General features: G+C 37.8%; 1 non-coding gene across 1 annotated transcript; it reads left to right on the plus strand.

Annotated features, from left to right (window-relative positions):
• Positions 1-975: 975 nt before the first annotated feature.
• On the plus strand, positions 976-1079 carry LOC130842959 (U6 spliceosomal RNA). The gene has a single exon (XR_009050653.1). It is a non-coding gene; the product is annotated as a U6 spliceosomal RNA (small nuclear RNA).
• The last annotated feature ends 24090 nt before the right edge of the window (positions 1080-25169 follow it).

Below are 25169 nucleotides of genomic sequence, written 5' to 3' on the forward strand. Positions count from 1 at the left end.
TTGTTTTTTTTTATGGTGGGTGGTATATTCCAACTACTTCTTATCAAAACCAGTATAATTTCCAGTGTAGACTGAGTAGTTATTAGAGAACACCATCTGTCCAGGTTCTGTTTGAAGGCGGAGTATAGATTAATAGTGAAATAGCACTAGCAGTCATATGCTACCATGCATAACAGGATCAGAGCCATGATCTTTGGAAAACAAGGCATGAAAACCAACACAGTGGGAATCTGAATTCATTTTGAATTATCATTGATATTATTATCCAGTCTCTAGACTTCAGATCCATAAACTGAGCCTAGATGAGGCATTTGGTGCTGTTATTTCTATTGAACTGATAGAACTGGAAATCACGTAAACTGCAGTAAGCGCATTTACGGGTATTCCAGTAACTTTATGGGCCATGCTTGGGTTAATGATAGGGCAGAAATGCCATTAAAGCAGAATACTGTTAATCCACTGGTAACATGCATTAGTGATACTTGAAAAGTTATGCTGTAATGGGGACTCTTGTAGTTTTAGCTCATCCCCTAATAAGATTTTTAGGTGTTTTATAAGAACGTATGATTCTCCCATTTACCCTCAGCGAATGACTCCGATCCCTTTAACCTACCGAGAGACACGCTCGAGAAGGCTTTCTGTTAATGGAATGTGACTGCCTTGTTTTCTTTCAAAATGCAATATGGTTACTTTGGAATTACAAGTCTACTGTGTGACCAAGAAGTATCCTCAGTTGAAATACAGATTGCACAGTTTATTGGAAATGTGAATCATATTTTCATTATTTACTCAAGGGTTCATGATCGGGAGTAGAAGTGCAGCAAAAAGAGGAGACTGTTCAAGAAAGTGTTGAATTAATCTGAGGTTCTTCCTCGTCATATCTGATTTATCTTTTGCCAAGAATTTACCAAAGCCTTCATGGAAGATATGCTCAGACAATGACAGTCAGTTACCTGTGAGAAATATCTGTGATGCTCGCCTCAGCAGCCGTACCCTACAAAATTCAAGCCCTACAGAAAAGACTAGTGTGGCCCCTGTGCAAAGATAACATGCAAATTCATGAAACATGTCCTAGTTTTAAACTAAACTTATTGTGATAGCAATTTTGTAATAAATACATATATCAAATCATTAAGTTGTACCCCTTAAACTCATACAATGTTGTGTGTCAATTATACTTCAGTAAAACTGGAAAAAATATAAGTATTTGTGTTTGGAGGCTACAGGGAGAGCCAAAGAGTCAGTTAAGGCAGTCCCATTTTTTGAGACTACAGTTAGAAATTTAGCAAGAAATTGAAAATGCAAAATGCTGTATTAAGCACATATGTAGTCACCTGAAACCGGGCATCTTTTTAAAACACAGTGGTTAAGACGGTATAAATGTTAGTATTCCATTGCCATCCCTGCCACCACAAATCTCCAGCCTACTATTTTCCTACCATACGTTTTCTAATGATGCTTCTGTTGATAGAAAGCCCCAGTCATTTTTTATTAATGGATGCTGTGACTTCTTTCCACTCTCTTTCCATTGGCACAGCATTTACTGATTAAAGATGCTGGGTGAGTCAGAATATTCCTTGCATAATGATTGGTTAGTTGGAATGGGTACCAGCTCTTCCTCTGTGATAAAGAACAGTGTATATAAATAAGGGTAAGAGATTTTCTTGATGTTCAAGGTCTTTGGTCTCTGAGTTACAGACTATAAATTTCCTGGGCCACATTCTAGATGCAAAACTTCCACTGAAGTCAACAGAAGTTTTGTGACAAAATTAATGGCAGGAAAATGCGCTGTTATTTCTTATTATTATTTCTTTTTGACTGCTCTGAAGACAATTCGGTGCATAAAGTATTGAAGAAGTTTTGAGTTTTTCCAGTGACTCATTTTCATGCAAATGTTTATCACATTTTTGGGTATTGTTTTCCTCTATCATATATATTCCATCTTCCATGGGTAAATCAACATCTTCATCCATATTGCACATTCAGTGGCTGTAAATTCAGCCTGTATTCTCGTTAAATGTTACGAATATGTGATTTTCATTTATGATTTTAGCGGGTGTTTCGGAAATTTCCACAGCAGCGTCTGGGCAGGAAATGGTGTCTGTGAATCAGAATCACTACACCTAATTTTGTTTTTCTTCTGTGTACTCATTTCTCTAATCCTTTCCCAGCAAACAGAAGGCAATTTGGATTCTTTTTTAATCTTAATTTTCAGAGGACCCCTCTGCCATGTATAGACTTTCGGTTTGATTTTGCTTTTTCTGTTACTCATGGTTCAAGGAACAATGGAAGCCAATCTTGAGTCCCCTCCTCTTCCTCTCTGCTAACACTCACATCTAAGCCACTGCCATGCTTTGTTTAATCTGACCACTGTAAGCGCCTCCTAAGAGGTTTTCCACCATGTTCAGTTTCAGTCCCTTCTGATCTTTCGATGCAGCTGTTAGAATGATCTTTTAAAACACGGAGATGATTCTGCCTCTCCCTGCTTCAAACTCTTCTTATTATCCTTAAGATAAAGACCAAATTCTTAAACATAGCTCATGGAACTGTATATACTCTGGTCCCTACTTGCCTCTCCAGGCAGTTGCTCCACCCTCTCCCTCACTTTATGCTCCAGCCACAGGGACCTGCTTTCAGATCCCCACATCATCACTTTCACCTCCAGGCCTTTATATGCTATTACTTGGCTCACTGCTCCACTCCAGATGCCTCTGAATATATCCTACTCATCATTCAAACCTCAGCTTAAACTCCTCTCTTCTGAGTGGCCATTCCTACTGCCATTGATAGGCTTTGCATTCCTACAGGATCCTGCACTCGACTTTTCAAAATAGCCATCACACCTGTGACTTTTGTTTAACACCTATCTTCCCCACTAGACTGGTATCTTTGCGAGGCCTGTGACCATACCTGTGTTATTTATTGCTCTGTCCCCAGCGCCTTGCACAGAAAAAGTGTTTGGACACCTAATAGGTATATAATAAATGTTTGCTGACTTCCTAATTCCACTGCTGTCCTCAGTTACTCCTTTTACACTGCTGTCAGTAGATGCAAGTTCATCTCTTTCCAAGGAGACAGTGGGATACTTTTTGAAGACTACACAAATACTCATTGTCCTTTATCATTCTTCTCTGGACCTTCTTCCTGATGCTAATATTTACCCTCGGAGCTCACTCTTTTTTGGAGTGACTGAAACATCCACATGTGAGTGGGAGATCACTAGCCTGGGAGATGAAAGCCTTGAGTTTGAATTTGCCTATGACATTAGGTTTCAACTTGAACAGGTTATTTAATCTCTCTGGTTATTATTTCTGTGGGCCAGAAAATGAGACAAGTTGACTAGACTGAATCTATAGGCTCTTCTGTGATGCTAAGAAGCCGTTTTGTGCACTTCTGGGAAGAGGTAGCCCACTGTCCTGAAGTGCAGAAGAGAAAATGACTGCAAGGTGGTCAGATGGAAATTCAGCACCTCTTCCGAGTGAAGGTTAAATTTTGACCCGGAGAGGGCAGAGGATAGGTTGTCTGTTTCCTCCAACTTGTGCCCTCCTTCTAGTTCCTCTGTGACTCATTTGCAGCTTACGGAGGCAGAGCTGATGGGGGATATACATGAAACATTCTCTTACCTGGATTAGGAGCAAGTCAGAAGTGTGTATAAACACATGATGGGGATTGTTTATGTATGTGCATGGAGGTGGTGGTGTGCTTGTTATTGCCAAACACCTAATCATTGTATCTTTATTTACGTAATAGCCACATTGCTAAAGAGTGTTTAATGTATAATTAGTGAAAGAGCATAAGATTTAGAATTAGACTGACTGGGAATTAAATTCCAGCTCCAGCTTCATCACTGGGGTGTGTGTGTGTGTACGTGTGTGTGTGTCTAAGAGAGAGAGAGAAACAGAGACAGAGACACTGAGATCCAAGGCAATGAATTTGATTTCTATGAATCTTAGTTTCCTCCTCTTCACATTTATGGTAGTAACTATATCATGGCATTAAGGATTTTAAAAGATCACATTTATATGATGAGTTATTAGTGTCCACTTAGCATGTCTTCTCTCTTCTTCTGATAATGCCATTCTCCTCCAGAGAAGCTGCTCTTCCCTACTTAGATCATGTCTGTGATGTAAGGGGCTGCCAATCAAGTAGCAACTGGTTGCTTTAAAGAAGTCCACCTTCACTATCTTCAAAGCAAGGAATCTGCAGATGTACTGAGCCTGACTAATCAGGGTATAGCCCTGGATCTTTGAAATTGAGGCTTAGGTGAGGCTTTCTGGTAGTGAAGGTGAAAAAATGCAGGTTCAGAAGGCTTTGGCAGCTGGGCTCCTAGCTTCTCAGAGAATCCCAATTTGCAGTAGAAGACATGGATAAAGGTGAAGTGACAATAGGAGAGGATGGATCCTGGTACCATCAAATATTTGGTTCTAGTCATTCCCAATTATACTCTTACTCTTCCTTGTCACGAGTCGATAAACTTACCTTTTTGTTTAAGCCAGCTCACATTGCAGGCCAGTGATTTACGTATCAAAGAGTCAAAACTAGTAGAGTAGCATAGCGTAGACCCTGGGGACTTTATTTTTCTTCTTCACACAATTATGATCTTATTTTGTGTTTCCTATTGGGTCTAGGCCCAGACATCACGGGTTGAAAAATAAAGAGCTTCCGTATTCTGAATTCCAAGTTTTTAATAAATCACTCATCTCTCCTTTCACTTTCCCCCAGAGATTTAACTACTAATCCAAATAATATTTTTTTATACTTTGAGGCTTTAGAAATATAACAGGTGTGAATACTTAAATACGCTAATGTATATTATCTCCAAGAACGTAAAACTGGCACAATATTTCAGGGTGCTCATTTTGTAGTAAGTGTCCAAAGTCTTTGTTTATATTCTTTCACTCTCCAATTCTACTTCTTGTCTTCTGTCCTGTGGAAACAAGCTTGGATAGGAACACTGATATATGTGCAAATTTATTTATTGTTGCTTAATTTGTAAGGATGAAAAATGAACAACTCAGTGAATTTTCAAATTTGGGGAGTTATTTAAATTTCACGCAGCCTTTTAAATAATTTTTAGAATATTTGATGACATGAGAAAACTCTGATGATGTGTTTTTCAGTGAAAAATAAAGAGTATATAAAATATATAGTATATTTCTAACTTGCAGTACGCAAACACACATGCAGAGTATATGCATATGTTCAGAGCTGTATAGCAAAACTACCAACAGTGGTTCTTCCCTAGGCAATTGGGTTTCCACTGTATGGAAGACATTGTGATAGACTCCTTAGCATCCATCCCATTATCTCTCTATCTCTATACCAAGTGCAACAGCCATGCAGTTTGGTAAGGTTGACTTTTACCTCGAGTTCCAGAGGTGGTCCATCATTGAGTGAGGCTGTTCCCAGCCCTCTAGTTATGCTTTTTAGGTTAGAGGTAGACACATAATCCAGGCTCATGCCATTTAGTGCAAGCATTATCTTGGCATTAATGGCTGATTCAGAGATAAGCATTTACTTTCATTTGATCCAATTAGAAAGACTTGAAAGACTTTTAGTTGGGTGGTAGATACCCATTCTTTCTCCCTGACCATGGATGAGGAAACATAAAGTCCCAGGTGTTATTGGAAGAGATTTTGTGATGTAGAAGGAAGTTAGTCTTAAGGGTAACTGACACACAGAAGATGGAGCTTATATCTGGTGGCACTGTTACATTTCTGAATTAAAACAGCACTGAAGTCTGCCCTAAATTTAGAATGAGCTAATATATTATTACCTAATCATTTAAGCTAGATGGCATTGAGGTTTTCATTACATGAAAAAAAAAATCAAACTTAAAATGGTGTACATTTTATTCTTTATACGTTCCAGTATTTTTTTTAAAGATTTTCTGCACTGAACACTCATTGCCTTTATAATTAAAAAATTATTTGTTTAAAAATTGTTATTAGCTAAGAATTGGCAAGGACCCATTAAATCAGTATGTATTTTTCTCTCCTTACTCACGCTCCCCCTTCTCCTGAATCTTCTTCAATTCTCTTCCCCCAATTCCCGCAAGAGCCAGAGAAGCCAACAAAATGTCAAAATTTTGTCACTCCATTAATTAGGCGACTTGAATTGGGTGAGGCACAACCTACATTCTGTGAAATTGATTGGCAAGTGACTGGCAGAGCTACCCTCTTGCTAAAGGGGCAATGGCAGAAATGGGATTGATCACCGTTTATCACCATGTGGCTCATTCTAAATACATAGAAACCTGGGAGGATACAGAGACACTGGTTACCGTATGCTGACCCAAGAAGCTCCAAAGCCAGGATCTAAACCTCCCTTACCTAATTTGGCAGTGTGCTCAAAGGAAGAAACCCCATGAGCAATGTGGATTGCAAAAGCTCGAAGTAAATTTAAACCAGGCACATATTCACATCCAATGAGTTATAGTCATATCAGATTGGTAAGGCCTGATGCACTGGGGAGAAGGTACTTTTTGAGGGAGATGAGCCTGTGGCAGATGGTGAGGGCAGAGAGAAGTAGTTCCAGAATTCTGCCGAGAAGGTGATTCAGAAATGGAACTGGAGAGGAACAAGGGAGCCAGTGGCCAAGCATCTTTACGATATCAGGTAGACAGCTCTCATAAATACTACCTTGGGGAAGAAGAATGCTCACTGTCTGACTCTGTCTAATGATGGCACCCCTATCTCTATTCTCCCCCCCACCCCCCCGCATTGCTTCTCGTTCCAGATTATATGCACTGCAGGGCTGCCATTAACTAGATGTGAAATCTTAGGCCAGCCACTTAACCTCTCTGTCCTTGAGTTTTCTCATCTGTAAAAGGACTGAGAGTTAGACCAGAGTACTTCTAGGGATTCTGCCTGCTTTGAAACTCTACAGTTCTACAGTTGGTCCATCCACCTGCCTGTCTGCACAAGTCAGCCAATGAGGAGAGCCCTGGAAGCCTGAGCCCTCTGGAGCATAGTGTTGTGGAGCTTGTGAAGTCAATGCTGTGCTCCTTGCAGCTGCTCTGCAGAGGGGAAAAAACCTGGATTTTAAAGAAACAAATGGTCCTTTTTTGTTTAAACAAAATTAACTCACAGCTGCAAGCGGCACAATGAAAGCACGTTTTAAAATAATCAGATGCTTTTGGGGCCTCCTTCTGCTGCCAGAACAACTTCAGTCCGAGCTGCTGCCGGCTGCCTTTGAAGGCTGCAGCCTCTGGCGCCAACTGTCCGGGGTGCAGTGGAGCCGAAAGCCGTTGGTGTCAGAAAAGAGGCCGAAAGCTTTATGATCTCAGGGACCCCAAAAGGCCTCAGCTGTTTATTTGTTTGTTCTGTTCTCATTAGGATGTTACATATTTTTGAAAGGCATGTGACAGCTAATAAGTTGTTTTTAAAGGGTCATTTCATTAAACACTTTAAAAAATGTTCAGTGATCTTTTAAATTTCATTTGATTATCTAATCTTTATTTTATAACAGTAATAAAATGTGAGCCCATGCAGTCACTAAGAGGTGCTTGAGATGACCAAGATCTAAAATCATGCTAGTTTCTGAATTTCCACCAACACTCAGTACATTAATTTTTAGGTGACAATGCTGTATACTTAGGGGGTTGTTTAAAGTATTCTGTTCCACCATGATGTATCTGCATGTTGTTCAGGCTGCTGAATTGATCTTAGAAGAAAAAGACATAATGGAGTTGAATAATTTGAGAAAACCCTAATAAAAATACTTAACACTTCAGAAGGGTCAACTTTGTCTAAGAGAATTAAGATTCTTCATCATGAGGAGCTAATCGCCTTGATCACTGGGGCTGGGCAAAGGGACTTGTAGTTAAGTGACTCCAGGGCAGATTCCTCTGGGCTACCTGTTAATGGTGTGACCCTGGGCAAGCCTCTGTATCTCCCAGATTTCTTGCTTGCGCAGCAGAGATCAACACTGCTACCTGACCTAATGTCATGAGGAGTGCATATATATAGTAAGCATACATTCTGCTCATGTCAAGAGTCTAGCCTGGCAAACATTTATTGAGTACCTACTATGTTTTCAATAAATGTTTCCTTCTCTTTATTTTTTTTCTTTAAGAACTTTTATTGAGATACAATTGACATAGTATAAACTGCATATATTTAAAGTGTACAATTTGATGTATTTTTTTCTCATTAGTAATGTATATATGGCAATCCCAATCTCCCAATTCATCCCACCCCAACACGCCGCCTCCCCCCCCACTTGGTGTCCATATGTTTGTTCTTTACATCTGTGTCTCTATTTCTGCCTTGCAAACTGGTTGACTTGTACCATTTTTCTGTTTTCCACATATATGTGTTAATATATGATATTTGTTTTTCTCTTTCTGACTCACTTCACTCTGTATGACAGTCTAAGTCCATCCCTGTCTCTATCCTTCTCTTTGTTTTAAAGCACAGATTTAGCATCAAATATCAGAAGCTTAAATGGACTTAAAATCTTCAGAAGATTAAAAAATAGACACAGGACCAATGAAAAGCAATACTGGGTAGAAAAAGAATGGATCTTTTCACCTCAAGGCTGAAAGTATCACTAAGTTCAAAAAAGTTTTTATATATTAAAAGATGCTCTATGTTTACCAGACTTTAAAGGAAAACTGGGAAACAAAATTTGAAGCAGGTCTAATACCTTAAGATTGCTATTCTCAAAGTCAAATCCATCTTAACATCAGAGTTAGGAACCTGGATGTGATTGAAAGACACTTCCTTTGTTCTCATTATAATTAATAGTGGTATACTATCTATTATTGCTATAGTTAAGAGTATTAGATAAAACCACATCATGTTGTTAAGGCCTAAGTGTCTTTCTTTAATCTGACAATTGTAACAGCAAAGATAATAATAGTAGTGTCAACATTGTTCTAAATTCTGTCCGTATAGTTACTCATTAATATTCATAACAATCCTTGTGGTAGTTGCTGCTTTTTTTCTCTCCATTTTACAAATAAGGAAACTGAGGCACGAGGAGGTTAAATGACTTGTCCAAAGTCACACAGCTTAATGGTCGAGGCAGAATGTGAAGAAAAGCAATTGGCTCCAGAGTCTGCACTTAACCCACTTATTTATTATAAATCATTTTCTTAACTATGAATTGTGTTGTCACAGCTATCTTGAAACACAATATGCTATCTTACACACCTAAAATCTGGGCTATATATTATAGTTTGGAAAAAAACTTCCTTGAAGTTTGCAGTGTTGTTTGTAATTGGTATCTAGAGGAAGATGCACTTAGGAATTTAATATGCTCTTCCATTAAACATATGAGTTTATGGGCACAATATTTTCATTATGATGTAGCTGTTTGGGTTCTTTGTAAGTTGGAGGAAAGTCCATCATGTCACAACATGTCGGCCAATTGTAAATCAAAAAACCTTATCCAGGAATAGTCCTGTAACATTGTGAGCACTGTACAAGGTGCAATTTCAAGAGAATAACAAGAATTTCCCTTTGACAAACATTCACTCCTGCCTTCTAGAAGCTTAAAGGTTAATGAATCATGACACCTAAACATAGAAAGAATAAAGAAACAGAAGGCTGGGGAAAATATGCCTATGTAAATGTAATTCAGTAAACCATTCTATTCATAAATATCCTTTAAATCCATTTTCCCTGTGCAGCCCCTGTCCTTTACTTCCCCAGTCCTGACTCAGATCCTTACCATTTGCTCCCAGAGCATTGCGGTCACCTAATACTTGGTCTCTCTTCCTCCAGTGTCTTTCCTTCCAATCCATTTTCCACACCCTCTCCAGGTGACCTTGCTGAAACAGAAAACTGACCCCAGGACTGTTCTTTGAGAGCCCTCCCCTGACTCTTCATCAGCACAGAATAAAGCCTGAGCTCCTTACCATGACACATAAGGCCCTCTGCAAAATCCTCTGCTTGGATTTCCAACCTTTTCTTCCCTGATGCACTGTGCCCTTCATGCTTTGCTTTTTCAAGCATTTGGAATGCCTTCTCTGCTCTTGTCTGCTGGGAGAAATACAGTGAATCCTTTCAGACTCAATTTAACCATCACCTCATTGGAGAATCCTCCTTTTACCACCTCCTTACTAATCCCTTCGTCAGAAATAATTCTCTCACCTTTGTACTCTCATAACACTTTATACAAACCTTTATTATAGCCCTTCCCATGATGTTTTGTAATTCTTGGACTGCATGTAAATGTTTCTCACCAGAGGAATGGCCCTGTAAGGTAGGAATTGTGTCTGCATGTTCTATCTGCAGTATCTGACACAGAAAATGTGTTCAATAAATGATTGTAGATTGAGGAACCAATGAATGATGGAACAAATCATAGTGCTCAAGTAAAGGGATCATTTTGGAAATTTTCTCTAATTTTCTATAATGAGCTCACTGAAATATCAGTTCAGTTGCTGTAGAGAATATAAAATGGCCTAGATGGTACAGAGTCTGGGGTCCAGTCCCAGTCTATCCCTAATTAACTCTGTGGTCTTGGACAGATCACCTAACCTATAAGTGCCTCAGTGTCTTCATCCAGAAGATAGGGATACAGATATCTAAAACCCCCAGGGCTGCCATTAGGATTGAATAAAAGTACTTTATGGTCAAAATGCCTTTGAAAAATATTCATACAAATAGGAAGGAATTTCAGCAAAGCTTCTCATAACCAGGATTTTTATATCTAATTCCATGCCAGGGAGGCATAACATACACACACACACACACGCACACACACATATATGTATGTATATATATCTGTTTCTTATCATCTTATGGTCATCTGCTTGTCCTTCTTTTAATTACTTTGGGTCATAAAAAAGGCTCCAGAAGGTTGTTTTTAGTAGGTCAGTGTATTCACCAGCAGAACCTAGAATTGCAAAGAGATTCTTAGAAAATATAGTACACATTCAGTACAAAAAGAGCATGCCTGTATTAGACCGTCAAAAGTCAAAGGCATAATTTGAAATGATGAACGTATCCATTTTAAGTTACACATTACTCTGCATAGTTAATATCACTGTAATTAGTCATAGTTCCTATAATTTATTGAAAAAGATGCTCATCCCCTCCAGTGTACTACAGTGATGAATGTTGGGAGAACAACTTTGGAAGCTGAAATCAAGAAAATGAGTAAAAGTTGGAGAATTAGTATGTAAATCAATAATACCCTTTCTTCTTCATTTTGAAACCAGGATTTTCAAGACACACTGCAAAATCAGAGAGCTCCCACAAGTTAGAGCTGTCATCACACCTCGCAGAACTAGGCAGGCCACTTCAACTGTAGGAAATGTTTAAAATCCTCTCAAACATTTGAGTAAATCTCTAGTAAATATTTAAACTCTGTATAACTAGTCACAAATAAATTAAGCTGATTTTATGCAGTCTCTCTAATTAGAAGGGCACAGCATTTGTTGAAACGTGATTAGTATTATTCATTAAGCAAAAAATTCTCATTTGTATCTTATTATCACTATTCTGCATAAACCAACACAATTTGTCATGAACTCCCTCATTTGCTGTATCCTCAAAAAGCAGATTATGCTTATTTTTCATTTGGACAGTGGAAAATCAAGCCAGGTGTTTGGCAGCACCAGAGTGTTCAGGTGTAACTGTGCCAGTGATGGAACATTACGAGCAGCGTGGATGAAGAATGAGGCATGGAGAATCTTGGGACTGAGGTGCCTTGGGGCCCATCCCTTCCGAGTGCCCCCGCTGATGAGACAGGTGTTGCACCGGGCTGCTGGGAGGGGAGAGGGAAACAGAAAAGAAACTTTTTTGTAACATCAGATCTTTCCCCTTCCATCAGAGCCTGAAAATGCTTGCACGAATTCCTGCTGCATTGGAGCTACCAGCATGTGCGATTTAAAACCACCACAGCGGTACCTTTGTTTAAAATATTGCCAAAGCATAAAAATTCAGCTCCGTGATTTGTCTAGAACTGTCTGTCTGTCTAGACACATAAGCACTGTACATATTTAGCTTTTCAGACTTATAGATATTGAGAGATAAGACGAAGATTATGTTATATTATCTGGACGAAAGAGGATTGGGACTGCTTTTCCTCCTCTGCCATCTATTCGTTTTGTCTTTAAAATCTTCTTTGTTCTCTAGCTCAGGTTAGAGACTCCATTAGGGCTTCTGACTGCAGCTGCTTTATGATTCTGGCAGAAATAGGGACGTGAATGCAGTAGGGTCTATAAAATAGTGGTGAGATGATAGGAGATTATTATATACTTTTTAAAGGAGCAGTGAGCTTCAATATGCTACTCCAAATCCTTTGGAACTTGAGAGCTGTGAAGTACTGGATACCAACTATTTGGCCTGTGTGTCTGTTTCTCTTTTTTGTCTTTCTTTTCCTCTTTGTTATTTCACTATCATCTCTTATTTTTGTAGACACTCTGCCTTTCCCACACCTCTCCTCCTGCTACTAACGTGGTTGATTTTTCTGAGACTGATTATGTGGAGTAGTGTGGGAAAAATATCCAACAAGACAATATTAGATAGAATGGAGACATTTACCCAAAAACATACAGCAAAGGGAGAGGTATGATGGTGGCCTTCAAACGGTGACAGGGTGCTCAAGGCCAGATTGGCACTATGCAGTGGCTGCAAAAGCCACTCTAAAGCCAGAGGGGAAAGCTACGGGAAGCTAGATCATGGCTTGGCCTGAGGAAGCACCCTCTAACAGAGCTGTCTAGTCCTGGAATAGGGTGGCTTGAGGGTGGTGAGCTACCCATCACTGAGAGTAGTAAAGCAGAATTTGGCCTGGGAGCTTGAATTATATAAGCTCCAAGTTCCTTTCCATTACTAAGACTGAGGATTTTCTTTTTTTGGAAAGGCTGTGCTCAATTGTCTCCATCAAACAAAGTGGGAGAATTCCCATGATGGCAGAATTTCAAAATATTCAGGAATCTCAAGTCCTTGCTCTTCTGTATCTCAAAATTTCTAAAGCCTGTAAAGCAGGCTGCCTGTTACCGTATGTTAACCGGAAAATGTTCAGTTAACACCTGGGGTGGCTGGTCATGCTGAGACACCAGGGTAATGCATGGCACTTACAACTCTAGTTTTAGGGTACCTTTGTCAAAATTTCATACAGAACCCTGACCAGGAGACTGAGGGATTCCTGTTACTGCTGTGTAGTCAAAGAATAGCTGCAAAGAAGTTAAAGCCCATCCAGAAGTCATCCTTGGCTTTCACAGCATTTTCATGAATGAGGACTTGTCCAAACACAGATTTTGGGTATCACATTTTGGATGTAAATAGTTTATCCACTTTGGAGAATTAATACAAAGTTAAAAGATATTCAAAAGTATATATGTGTGAGGTAGAATTAATTACAAATTAAAGAGACAATTATATTATCTTCCCAATTAGCAAATTAATGGTGAACCTAGTCTATTGGACAGATGAAATGAAAATTATAAAACTTTTCAATGAGATTTCTTAAATTTTGGTTAGGGGCCACCCACTTGTTGAAACACAGATTCCTGGACCCAGCCCCATATCTATTGTATTAGTTTTTTACTGCTATGTAACAAATCACCACTAACTGAGCATTGTAAAACAATAATTTATTATCTCCTAGTTCTGAAAGTCACAAGTCCAGGTGGTGTGGCTGGGTTCTTTGTTTAAGGTGTCACAAGTCCAAAATTAGGGTCTCAGTAGTCCAGGTTTCTATTGAAGACTCTGGGAAGAAATCCAGTTCTAAGCTTCCCTCAGGTAGTTGGCACAATTCAGGTCCCTGTTGGCTGTCAGCTGAGGGGTGGCTCTTTGCTCCTGGAGGCCACCCACATTCCTTCCCACTTGGCCCTTTCCATTTTAAAATCAGCGAAGGCACGTGGGAGCCTTCTCATGCTTTGAATCTTTCTGACTTCTTTTGCTGTTACATGTCAGAGAAAACTCTGTTTCTAAAGGGCTCAGGTGATTAGAGTAGAACCAACCAGATAATCTCTATATTTTAAGGTGCACTCACTTGAGACTTTAATTACATCTGTAAAATCCCTTCATAACAGTACTTAGATTAGTGTTTAATAGAATAAACAGGGTAGAGAGATCTTGGGGGGACCATCTTTAGAATTCTGCCTACCACACCTACTAAATCAGTGTCTCTTCAATGGAGCCAAAGAAATCTGTCCTTTTAATACCACTCCAAGCGAGTCTGATGAATAGTAAACTTTGAGAACTACTGGCTTAGAAGGATAATAGAAAAGCAGTGAATGTTAGTTTTTAGGTGAGTGATATAGAAAACAACTGTTTTAGGAATTCCCAATGAGGGACCTCTGAAGATTGAAGATGCCAGTGATTTCAGGGATGTTCATTGAGAAAATGGGCATTCTTAAAGAAATAGTGCAGGCTTTCCAAGCAAGGCAGAAGGTGTGAGCAGAGATTTGAACGTGGGAAATACATAACTGGCCTTTTACGGTACAATTAAATTGAGTCTGATTGGAGTAGAGGTGTGTAATTGTGATTTGGGGGAGAAGGTTTGGGACTGAGATTAGATTAATGTGTAGGGCCTTGATTGCCAGGTCAAGGAGTTGAAATAAAGGGAAGCCACTGAAAATTTTTCAGAACACTTATGTTTAAAAAGCAACTCCAGTTTATTCCCTTTACCCTATTTACTCATTGAATTTCTCGGCAGTTGAGGGTTATATTTTAATTTGCTTTTAGCAAAGTCAAAGTCTTGACTGGATTCTAATGATGGCCAAATATTTTTATTATTTTTATTTTTGGGGATGAAGAAGGAAAAAAGTTTTCAAGTTGTAAGAAATGGACTGGCATATAAGAAAGGGTAAAATAACCCAGGGTTCAGATTCTCTGGTTGAAGGAGAGTGAGCATGGCAATCCGAGTCTCTTTTTGCAGCACCTTTCTACATATTCTGATCTCGAAAATGTTTTCCATTTACCATCTTCCAGGTATAAATGTATTTCAAAGACCCAAAATCCTTAATGGGGAGTAGTGGGGGGAGGGGTATTAGTCATTTTGTAGTCATTAGAACTGAAAGATGGGAGTCAGTTTTGTAACTAGGAACAGAAGGTTGACTATCTTGGAGCCAGGTTCGATAGCTTTGAATACGAGATGAAGATTGCAGATACAGGAGGGTATCATCTGACAAGCATCTTAAGCAGATGGATGACAGAGTGGGTGCACTGGAGAGTGTTGTTAATTTAATGACTCCAGATAGTTTAAAATTGAAAGCAGGCCACTGGGAAACAGCCAGCAAAGGTGTAACTTGTGGCTTCCTGGCCTCCTGATAGATTTATGTGAGAAAAAGAGGAGGGACATATGTAGCTCTGAGTTCTGAAAAACTCAAATTGCTTCTCAGAAGAGTCAGTATAAACTTTGCTCAGTGGAATTTTTGAAAATTAAATTTTCTTCCCAACAAAGTGGGGGATCATTGTATTTTAGTGGCAATTCGAAGTCTTGTGTTGAAAATATTAAATGAATTATATAAGAGATTACCTATGCTGTTCCTTTCCTACTACTGATGTGGGGAAACTTTCCTAAATTTCTTTCTTTAAAAATTATTTTGTCATTAAAAAAATTTTTTGGCTATGCTGTATGACTTGCAGGATCTCAGTTTCCCAACCAGGGATTGAAACTGGGCCATGGCAGTGAAAGCCCAAAATCCTAATCCTTAGGCCACCAGGGAACTCTCTAAATTTCTGTATCACTGAACCACATGACCTAGCCTCTATTGATGCTTTATTTAGAATTGTAGACTATAGAATTTCAGGAACTCTGATCCCTTAAAGTTCATTTAATCCCATCTTTCAAATTCATCATTTAATGATCAAGAATAGTTGCATCATGCTTTGTGAGGTTCTAAGAATATAGAGATGAACCAAACACATCCCTGTTTTCATGGAAATCACATTGTACTCTAGTAATCAACAAAAAAGTGGGGTCCTGCTGCCAGCTGAGTCTCCCACACCCACTTGGAATCAATGAGACTGAACAAGGTAGAGTGAGTTAATATTAGTCATCCTTAAGCTTCTGACCTTCTTGGTACCAGTTCAGCACAGTAGGGAGCTCAACTGAGCTTACATCCCTACTCAAAGGCAATGAGATAGTGCCCCACTTTAAGTAGGAAGTTGTCTTAGAGGCTGAAAGGGTAGCTGAACTTCCTCCGCTCCACCCATCTTCAATGGGGCAGTGTAAGTCATTACTCCATTTATGCCTGGGGGATGCCAGCAGGGCCCTGTGGGAAGTTGGACATACACATTTGCCTAGCCTTTATTCTATACCACAGTAGAGGTACTGTCTACAAAAAAAGAAAAAAAGAAAAAAGATCAAATAGGATCCAAAGTCCACTAATACAATATACAAAATGCACAGATACAATTAAAAAATTGCTCATTACCAAGAACTAAAAAATTACAATTTGAAAAAGAAATAATAGTCAACAGACACCAACACCAAGATGAATCAGAAGTTGGAATTATCTGATAAGAATTCCAAAGCAGCCATTGCAAACATACAACAATAACAAATTCTTTTGAATCAACTGATAAAAATAGAAAATCTCAGCAAAGAAGTTATGAAAAAGAACCAAATGGAAATTATAAAATTGATTAAAAGCAAAATAAAATACTGGCTCAGTAGTAGAGTAGAGATGACAGAGGACAGAATCAGTAAACTTGAAGACAGACCAATAGAATTTACATGATTTAAACAATCGGGAAAAAGACAAAAAAAAAAAAAATAGAGGAAAGAGAGAGTTGGGATAAAAAAAATTTGAAGATACCATGTTTGAAAACTTTCTAAATTTGACAAAAGATTTAAACCTACATATTCAAGAATCTGAGCAAACCCTAAGTGGAATAACCCCCAAAAAATCTTTTTCAAGATATATTAAAATTAGACTTTGAAAACTATATACAAAGAAAAAATTTAAAAGCGACCAGAGAGAAATGACACATTACTTATCAGTTGAACTGAACTCCAATTTCAATCGAACATCAATTCAAATGGCAGTGAATTTCTCATCTGAAACACAAAGCCAGATAAAGGTGGCATGAAATATTTTAAGTGCTGAAAGAAAAGAACAGTCAACCCAGAATTTTATATCCAGCAAAAATATCCTTCAGGAAGGAAGACAACTCAAGACATTCTCAGACAAAGTAAAACTAAGGCTTTATCACTAAAAGTAAACCTACCCTTAAAGAATGGCTAAAGAAAGTTCTCTAAACAGGAAGAAAAGATAAACAGAAAGAAAAGATAAACAGAAGCAGGTTTGGAACTTTAGAAAAGAACATCAGAATGGGTAAAAATCAGGGTAGTTATAGTAGACTGTTCTCATGAATTTCTTACATTATATTTGATGGTTAAAGCAAAAATCAATACAACTTCTGATGTAGCACTTAATATATGTAGAAGAAATACTTAATAAAATTGTGTTTTAAAAATGGGGCAGATAAAGTGATCAAAATGGAAATAACATTCCTACACTTCATTTGAACTGATAAAACATAGAGACAAGTAGACTGTAATAAATTACAGTCTGGAATGGGAAAAATATGTTTTCCTGAAGCTAGAAATCTACTCATCAACCAGAACACCCTCAGTGGACTGTACATAGATAAGAAATGCAATTTTATTATGTTCACACACATAAAAGAGTCATTCTGGTACTTAACTGGATTGCATTGGATCAGAGAGATCTCCTTTGGCAATGCAAGTTGGAGATGGGAGTGGAAGCAATGGGGCTTGAAAAAAGTGGATGAGTTCCAATATCTGAATTCCTTCTTAAGTTCCACAACAAACAGAGTTCCAGCTCAAGTTTGAACTCATATAAGAAGGACTGTTTGTGTTCCCCAGGTAATTTTACTTTTAATTTGCAGTAATATCCTTGAGAAACTCATATCTGATCTTAGTATGGATTCAGACCCACCAAGAGGCAGAAGCAGGAATTAATTTTGCTGCCATAGGCCTGGAATCTGGTTTTCTAATTATAAGTCATAAGTAAACACATCTCTAATATATGGAAACCCTCCATATTCCTTTGCCATGTTGTGTAATTACATAGATCTAAATCCAGCCCAGGCATCCACTCTGACCCCATTACCCAAGTGCAATTAAAGACATAGTGTTACTTTGAGCAAACAAGTTTTTTTTTTTTTTTTTAATTGAAGGATAGTTGATTTACAATATTATGTTAGTTTCAGGTATACAGCATAGTGATTCAATATTTTTATAGATTGTACTCCATTTAAAGTTACTACAAAATAATGACTATTTTTCCCTGTACTGTGCAATATATACTTGTTTCTTATCTATTTTATACATAGGAGTTTGTATCTCTTAATCCCATATCCCTATGTTGCCCCACCCCCCCTTCCCTACTTCTGTCTACTAGTTTCTTTCTATATCGGCTAGTCTGTTTAAGTTTTGTTATAAACATTCATTTTATTTTTTAGATTCCACATATAATTGATAACATACAGTATTTGCCTTTATCTGTTGCACTACACATAGTTCTTTAGGTTCATCCATGTTGTTGCAAATAGCAGAATTTCATTATTTTCTATGGCTGAGTAATATTCGAGTGGTATTCTTCTTTATCCATTTCTCTATTGATGGATACTTGGGTCACTTCCATATCTTGACTATTGTAAATAATGCTGCTATGACCATTGGTGTGCACACATCTTTTCAAGTTACTGTTTTCAATTTTTTGGATCTATACCCAGGATTGGAAACACTGGATCATGTGGTAGTTCTATTTTTAATTTTTTGAGGAACCTCCATACTGTTTTCCATAGTGGATGCACCAATTTACATTCCCACCAATAGTGAACAAGGATTCCCTTTTCTTCACATCCTCAAGAACATTTGTTATTTCTATACTTGTTGATGTTAGCCATTCTGACAGATGTGAGGTGATATCTCATCGTGGTTTTGATTTGCATTTCTCTGATGATTAACAATGTTGAGCATCTTTTCATGTGCCTGTTGGCCATCTGTATGACTTCTTTGGAAAAATGTCTATTTAGGTCTTCTGCCTATTTTTTTTAAATTGAATTGCTTGTTTTTTTTTTTTTTTTTGATATTCAGATATATGAGCTGTTTATATGTTTTGGATATTAACCCTTGTTTGTCGTATTATTTGAAAATATTTTCTCCCATTGTCTTTTTGTTTTGTTTATGGTTCCTTTGCTGTGCAAAACTTTTACATTTAATTAGGTCCCATATGTTTGCCTTTGCTTTTATTTCTTTTGCCTTAGGAGACAAATCAAAAGTATATTGTTGCAATTTATGTCAATGACTGTTCTGCCTGTGTTCTCTTCTAAGGATTTTATGGTTTCAGGTCTTACATTTAGGTCATTACTCCTTTCTGAGCTTACTTTTGTATATAAGAAATGTTCTAATTTCATTCTTCTACACAAGGCTGTTCAGTTTTCTCAGTACCACTTATTGAAGAAAGTGTCTTTTCTTCATTATATGTTCTTGCCTCCTTTGTTATAGATTAATTGACCATAAGCACTTGGATTTATTTCTGAGCTCTCTATTATGTTCCATTGATCTATGTGTCTGTTTTTGTGCCAGTGTCATGCTGTTTTGATTGCTGTGGCATTGTAGTATAGTCTGAAGTCAGGGAGCATGATACTTTCAGCTTTGTTCATTTATCTCAAGATTTCTTTGGCAATTCAGGGTTTTTCTGTGGCTCCATATAAATTTTAGACTTATTATGGTTCTCTGAAAAATGTCATGAGTATTTTGATAAAGAGTGCATTATTGGGTAATATGGACATTTTAACAATATTAATTCTTCCAATCCAAGAGCTCAGGATATCTTTCCATTTCTTTGAATCATCTTCAGTTTCCTTCACCAGTGTTTTATAGTTTTCAGAGTATAGTTCTTTCACCTCCTTATTTAAGTTTATTCCTAGGTATTTTATTCTTTATGATGTGATTTTAAATGAAAAATTGTTTTTTGCTTTCTCTTTCTGATAGTTCATTATAAATGTATAGAAAAGCAACAGATTTCTGTATATTAATCTTCTGTAACTTTACTGAATTTATTAGTTCTAATACTTTTTGGTGAAGACTTTTGGGTATTCTCTATATAGTATCATGCCATCTGCAAATAGTGGCAGTTTTACTTTTTCCCTTCTAATTTGGATGACTTTTATTTCTTTTTCTTGTCTAATTTCTGTGGCTAGGACTTCCAATACTGTGTGAAATAGAAGTGGCAAGAGTGGGCATCCTTGTTTTGTTCCTGAATTTAGAAGAAAGGCTTTCAGCTTTTTGCTGTTGAGTATGATGTTAGCTGCGGGTTTGTCATAAATGTCCTTTATTATTTTGAGATATGTTCCCCCTATAGCAACTATAATGTGAGTTTTTATCAAGAATGGATATTGAATTTTGTCAAATGCTTTTTCTGCGTGCATTGAGATGATCACATGGTCCTTATCTTTCCCTTGGTTGATGTGGTATATCACATTGATTGATTTTTGAATATTGAACTATCCTTGCATCCCTGGTATAAATCCCATTTGATCTTGGTGTATGATCCTTTTTATTTATTGTTGGATTCAGTTTACTAATATCTTGTTGAGGATTTTTGCATCTATATTCATCAAATATATTGGCCTGTACTTTTTTTTTGTAATGTCTTTGTCTGGTTTTGGTATCAGGATAATGGTGGCCTTTTAGAATGAATTTGGGAATGTTCATCCTCTTCAGTTTTTTGGAATAGTTTGAGAAAGATAGGTATTAGCTCTTCTTTATATATTTGGTAGAATTTTCCTTTGAAGCCATCTAGTCCTGGATTTTCATTTGCTGGGAGCATTTTAAATTACAAATTCATTTTCACTACTAGTGATCAGTCTGTTCATATTGTTTCTTCCTGATTTAGTCCTGGTGGGTTGTATGCTTCTGGAAATTTATCCATTTCTTCTAGGTTGTCCAATTTGTTGGCATACAACTGTTTGTAGCATTCTCTTATGATTTTTTGTATCTCTGTGGTATTGGTTATTTCTCCTCTTTCACTTCTTATTTTGTTTATTTGGGTCCTTTCTTTTTTCTTAATGAGCACGGCCAAAGATTTATCAATTTTGAGTATCTTTTTAAGAAACCCCAGCTCTTGGTTTCATTAATCTTTCCTATTATTTTTTTCATCTCTATTTTATCTACTTCCTCTCTGATCTTTATTATTTCCTTTCTTCTGATTTTTGATTTTGGCTGATCTTCTGTTGTTAATTCCTTTAGATGGTAAGATTAGATTGTTTATTTGAGATTTTCCTTGTTTCTTCAGGAAGGCTTGTATCATTATAAAATTTCCTCTTAGAATTGCTTTTGCTGAATTCCATAGGTTTTGGAAAGTTATGTTTCCATATTAATTTGTCTCAAGGTATTTTCTTATTTCCTCTTTGATTTCTTCATTGACCCATTGGATTTTTAGTAGCATGTTGACTAGTCTCCATGTGTTTTTGCCTTTTTTTTTTTTTTTTTTTTGTATAATTGATTTCTACTTTCATATTGTTGTGGTTGGAAAAAATGCTTGATATAATTTCTAACCACTTAAATTTGTTGAAACTGGTTTTTGTGACCTAGTGTGTGATCTATCCTGGAGAATGTTCCATGTGCACTTGAAAACTGTTTATTCTGATGATGATTTTGGATGGAACATCCTGTAGGTACTTATTAAGTCCACCTGGTCTATTGTGTCATTTAAGACTGGTGTTGACTTTTTGATTTTCCATCTGGATGATCTGTCCATTGATATAAGTGAGGTGTTATGTCTTCACTTGTATTATTTTCAATTTTTCCCTTTATGTCTGTTAATATTTGCTGTATATATTTAGGTGCTTCTGTATTGGGTGCACATATGTGCATACATGTGTAATATCCTCTTCTTCTATTGATCCTTTTATCATTATATAATTCCCTTCTTTGTCTTTTGTTGTAGTCTTTGTTTTAAAGTCTCTGTCTGATATGAGTATTGCTACCCCTGCTTTCTTGTAATTTAGTTTGCATAAAATATCTTTTTCTATTCCTCACTTTCAGTCTTTGTGTGTCTTCAGTTCTGATGGGCATCTCTTATAAGCAGCATGTTAATTCAATCAGTCACCCTCTGTCTTTTGATTGGGGCATTTACTCCATTGACATTTACAGTAATTGTTGATATGTATGTACTTATTGCCATTTTATTACTTGTTTTGCAGTTGTTTCTGTAGTTCTCTGTTTATTTCTTTTTCTTTCTGTTTCTTCTCTTGCAGTTTTGATGATTTTTTTTTTTTGAGTTTGCTTTGTTCGTATCTTTCTAGTTTTTGTGTATGTATATGTAGGTTTTTGATTTTTCATTACCATGGAGTTCATATATGTTGACCTATAACTATACCTACTTGTTTTAAACTGGTAATCATTTAAGTTCAAATACATTCTAAAAGATTTGCCTTTTTTACTCCCATCCTCCACATTTTATGCATTTGGTGTCGTATTTCACATCTTCATGTTTATCCTTTACTGTTTATTGTAGTTATAATTGCCTTTACAACTTTTTTCTCTTTTAATCTTTACACTGGCTTATTTAAGTGGTTGAACCTCAGTCCTTAATATATATTTGTCTTTCCTAGTGGGATTTTTCCTTTCATATAGATTCTTACTTCTTGTTATAGCCTGTTCTTTTCAACTTAGAGAAGATCCTTCAACATTTCTTTTATGGTAGATTTAGTATTAATAAACTCCTTTAGCTTTTGCTTGTCTAAGAAGTTATTTGTTGCTTCTTCAAGTCTAAATGATAATCTTGCTGGGTAGAATATCCTAAACTGCAGGTTTTTCCTTTTTAGGACTTTGATAGTTTTATGGGAATTCCCTGTTGTATGATTCTCTTTCTCTTGTAGCTTTTAGAATTCTCTCTTTAACTTTTGCCATTTTGATTATGATATATTTTTGTGTGGGTCTGTTTGGGTTTATCTTCTTTTGGATCCTCTGTTCTTCCTGGACCTGGGTATCTGTTTCCTTCTCCAGTATTGGGAAGTTTTCACCCATAATTTCATCAGATAAATTTTTGACTCTCCTCGCTCCTTTCTTCTTCTGGGATCCCTATAATGTGAATGTTGGTACACTTGATGTTATTTCAGAGATCTCCTAAACTTGTCATTTTGTAAAATTTGTTTGTCTTTTTGCTATTTTGATTCAGTGATTTTCATTATTCTATCTTCCAGATCACTTATGTGTTCTTTTGTATGTATTAGTCTGAGGTTCAATCCTTCTAGTGTGTTTTTCATTTCGATTATTATATTTTTCAGTTCTGATTTTTTAAAAAATATTTTCTAATTGCTTGTTAAAATTCTCACTGTGTTCACATATTCTTTCCCTAATTTTGTTAGCATTCTTATTAATAATGCTTTGAATTCTTTATATGGTAAACTGTTTATTTTTGTTTTATTATTTTTTTCAGGTATTTTTCTTGCTTCTTCAAATGAGACCATTTCTTTTGTCTTTTCATTTTGCTTAACTTTCTCTGGCTGCATGAACTTAGGTTTAGCAATTACTTATTGCAGCCTTGAAGGGGTGTCCTTATGTGGGAATGTCCATATACAGTCTGTGTGTGCCCATTGCCTTTGGTGGGAGAACTGGATTTGACATGAACAGAAGTTACATCTTTTCTCAAGGTGTGCTGGCATCTGTCACCTTGGTAGGTGGTGAAGCTGGAGATGGAGGGGCTAGGGCAAGATCATGTGTGAGTCAGGGCTTCCCCTCTGCTCAGTGGCCGTCACTGTCCTATCAGACGTGGGGTTGGATCCCAAGTTGATGGAGCAGAAGCCCTGAGGGTCAGGTCCAAGTTGGCTTTGTTCTCTTTAAGTGTGTGCTCTCCTCTCTCCTAGTACTGGTACCCTTGCCCCAGGGGACAGCAGTCCTGGAGCAATGGGGGCTTGTGCAGGCTCTCTGCTTTTGATGGGGCATGAGCTGCTGTGGGCCAGCCACAGACAGAGGTCTGGGCTGCCTCTGATGTGCTGTCTGTGTAAGCACAAGCAATGGCAGCCCCCACTGCATCTAAGACTCCTTTGTCCCTTACAGCAGATCACTCCACCCAGCCTCTGCTCTCCCCACCCTGTTGTGGAGCTGTGCTGCTGGGCAGGCAGAGCCTGCATGGGCTCTCGGTGTTTATCTGGGTGGGAGCTGTAGTGGTTTGGCCTCCTTCAGAGATTTGGACCATCTCTTATGCACTGCCTTTGTAAATGCAAGCAATAGCCACCCCCACTGCTCTAAGATGCCACCCTCAGGTCCAAGTCACCTGTGTGTCCCATGGCTAAGCTCTCTTCCAGGTTGTGGTAGCCCTTGTTGCGGTGTGGAGGTACAAGGTAAAGTAAGTGGGGCTAGAGCATTTTCTTGGCTCATGCTGGGGTGCACTGCCAGGGTGATCATGGGAAACCACCTCAGTCTGCTCTCTCCACCCTGCCTGGGGGCAAGCCGGTGTGCGTTTGCTCCTCATAAGCAGAATCCAGGCTTCCCACAGCCCTCCTATCATCTTGCAATCAACCAAGGGGCGCATGTTTTCCTTGTGCTGGACCCCAGAATTAAGGCACCCAATATGTGGTTTGAAACGCTCACTCCCCAGGATGGATTTCCACCTGTGTAATCTACTGTTTTTTTCTGGGGCACAGGTCCTGATCTGATCCCTTCTTTTCCCTTCCTGCCCTATTCCATTTGAATCTTTCTTACAGTCTTTGTTGTACAAGAGTCTTTCTGCCAGCTTCCTGCTAGTTTTCAGAGAGACTTGTTCCATTTGTAGATGTTCCACTTGTGTTTGATGTGTTTGTGGGGGAAAATGATTTCCATCTCCTCCTACTCCTCCATCTTGATTGATCAAGTTGAGCAAAACAAGTTTTAATTTAGTCCTTAGCACTAATGTCTGTTTTGTCCTGCACTTGTCAACCAGGCTAGACTACACATGGGCTATGAGGACTGCTTTAATTTTCTAACTTGAAGTCCTTTTCCTCAAGCCACATATGATTATCACAATCTTCAGGAATGTATTATTTTCAGAGTGAGAGAAGGATGAAGATAGTAGCCCTTGTGGAGTTTGGAACAGAGCTAGTTAAAGTAATGCTTCCATTTCTCTATGTCTTCCTTGTCCTCCTGGGCTTTGCAAATAGAGCCAACAAAGCAGTAACGATGGAGGAAGATAGAAAAGAAGAGAATAATATAAATCCATCCAAGCAGGGGCTCCCACGCATGGC

This window comes from Hippopotamus amphibius, chromosome 1, assembly GCF_030028045.1.
Source record: "Hippopotamus amphibius kiboko isolate mHipAmp2 chromosome 1, mHipAmp2.hap2, whole genome shotgun sequence".
Classification (NCBI taxonomy): Eukaryota; Metazoa; Chordata; class Mammalia; order Artiodactyla; family Hippopotamidae; genus Hippopotamus; species Hippopotamus amphibius.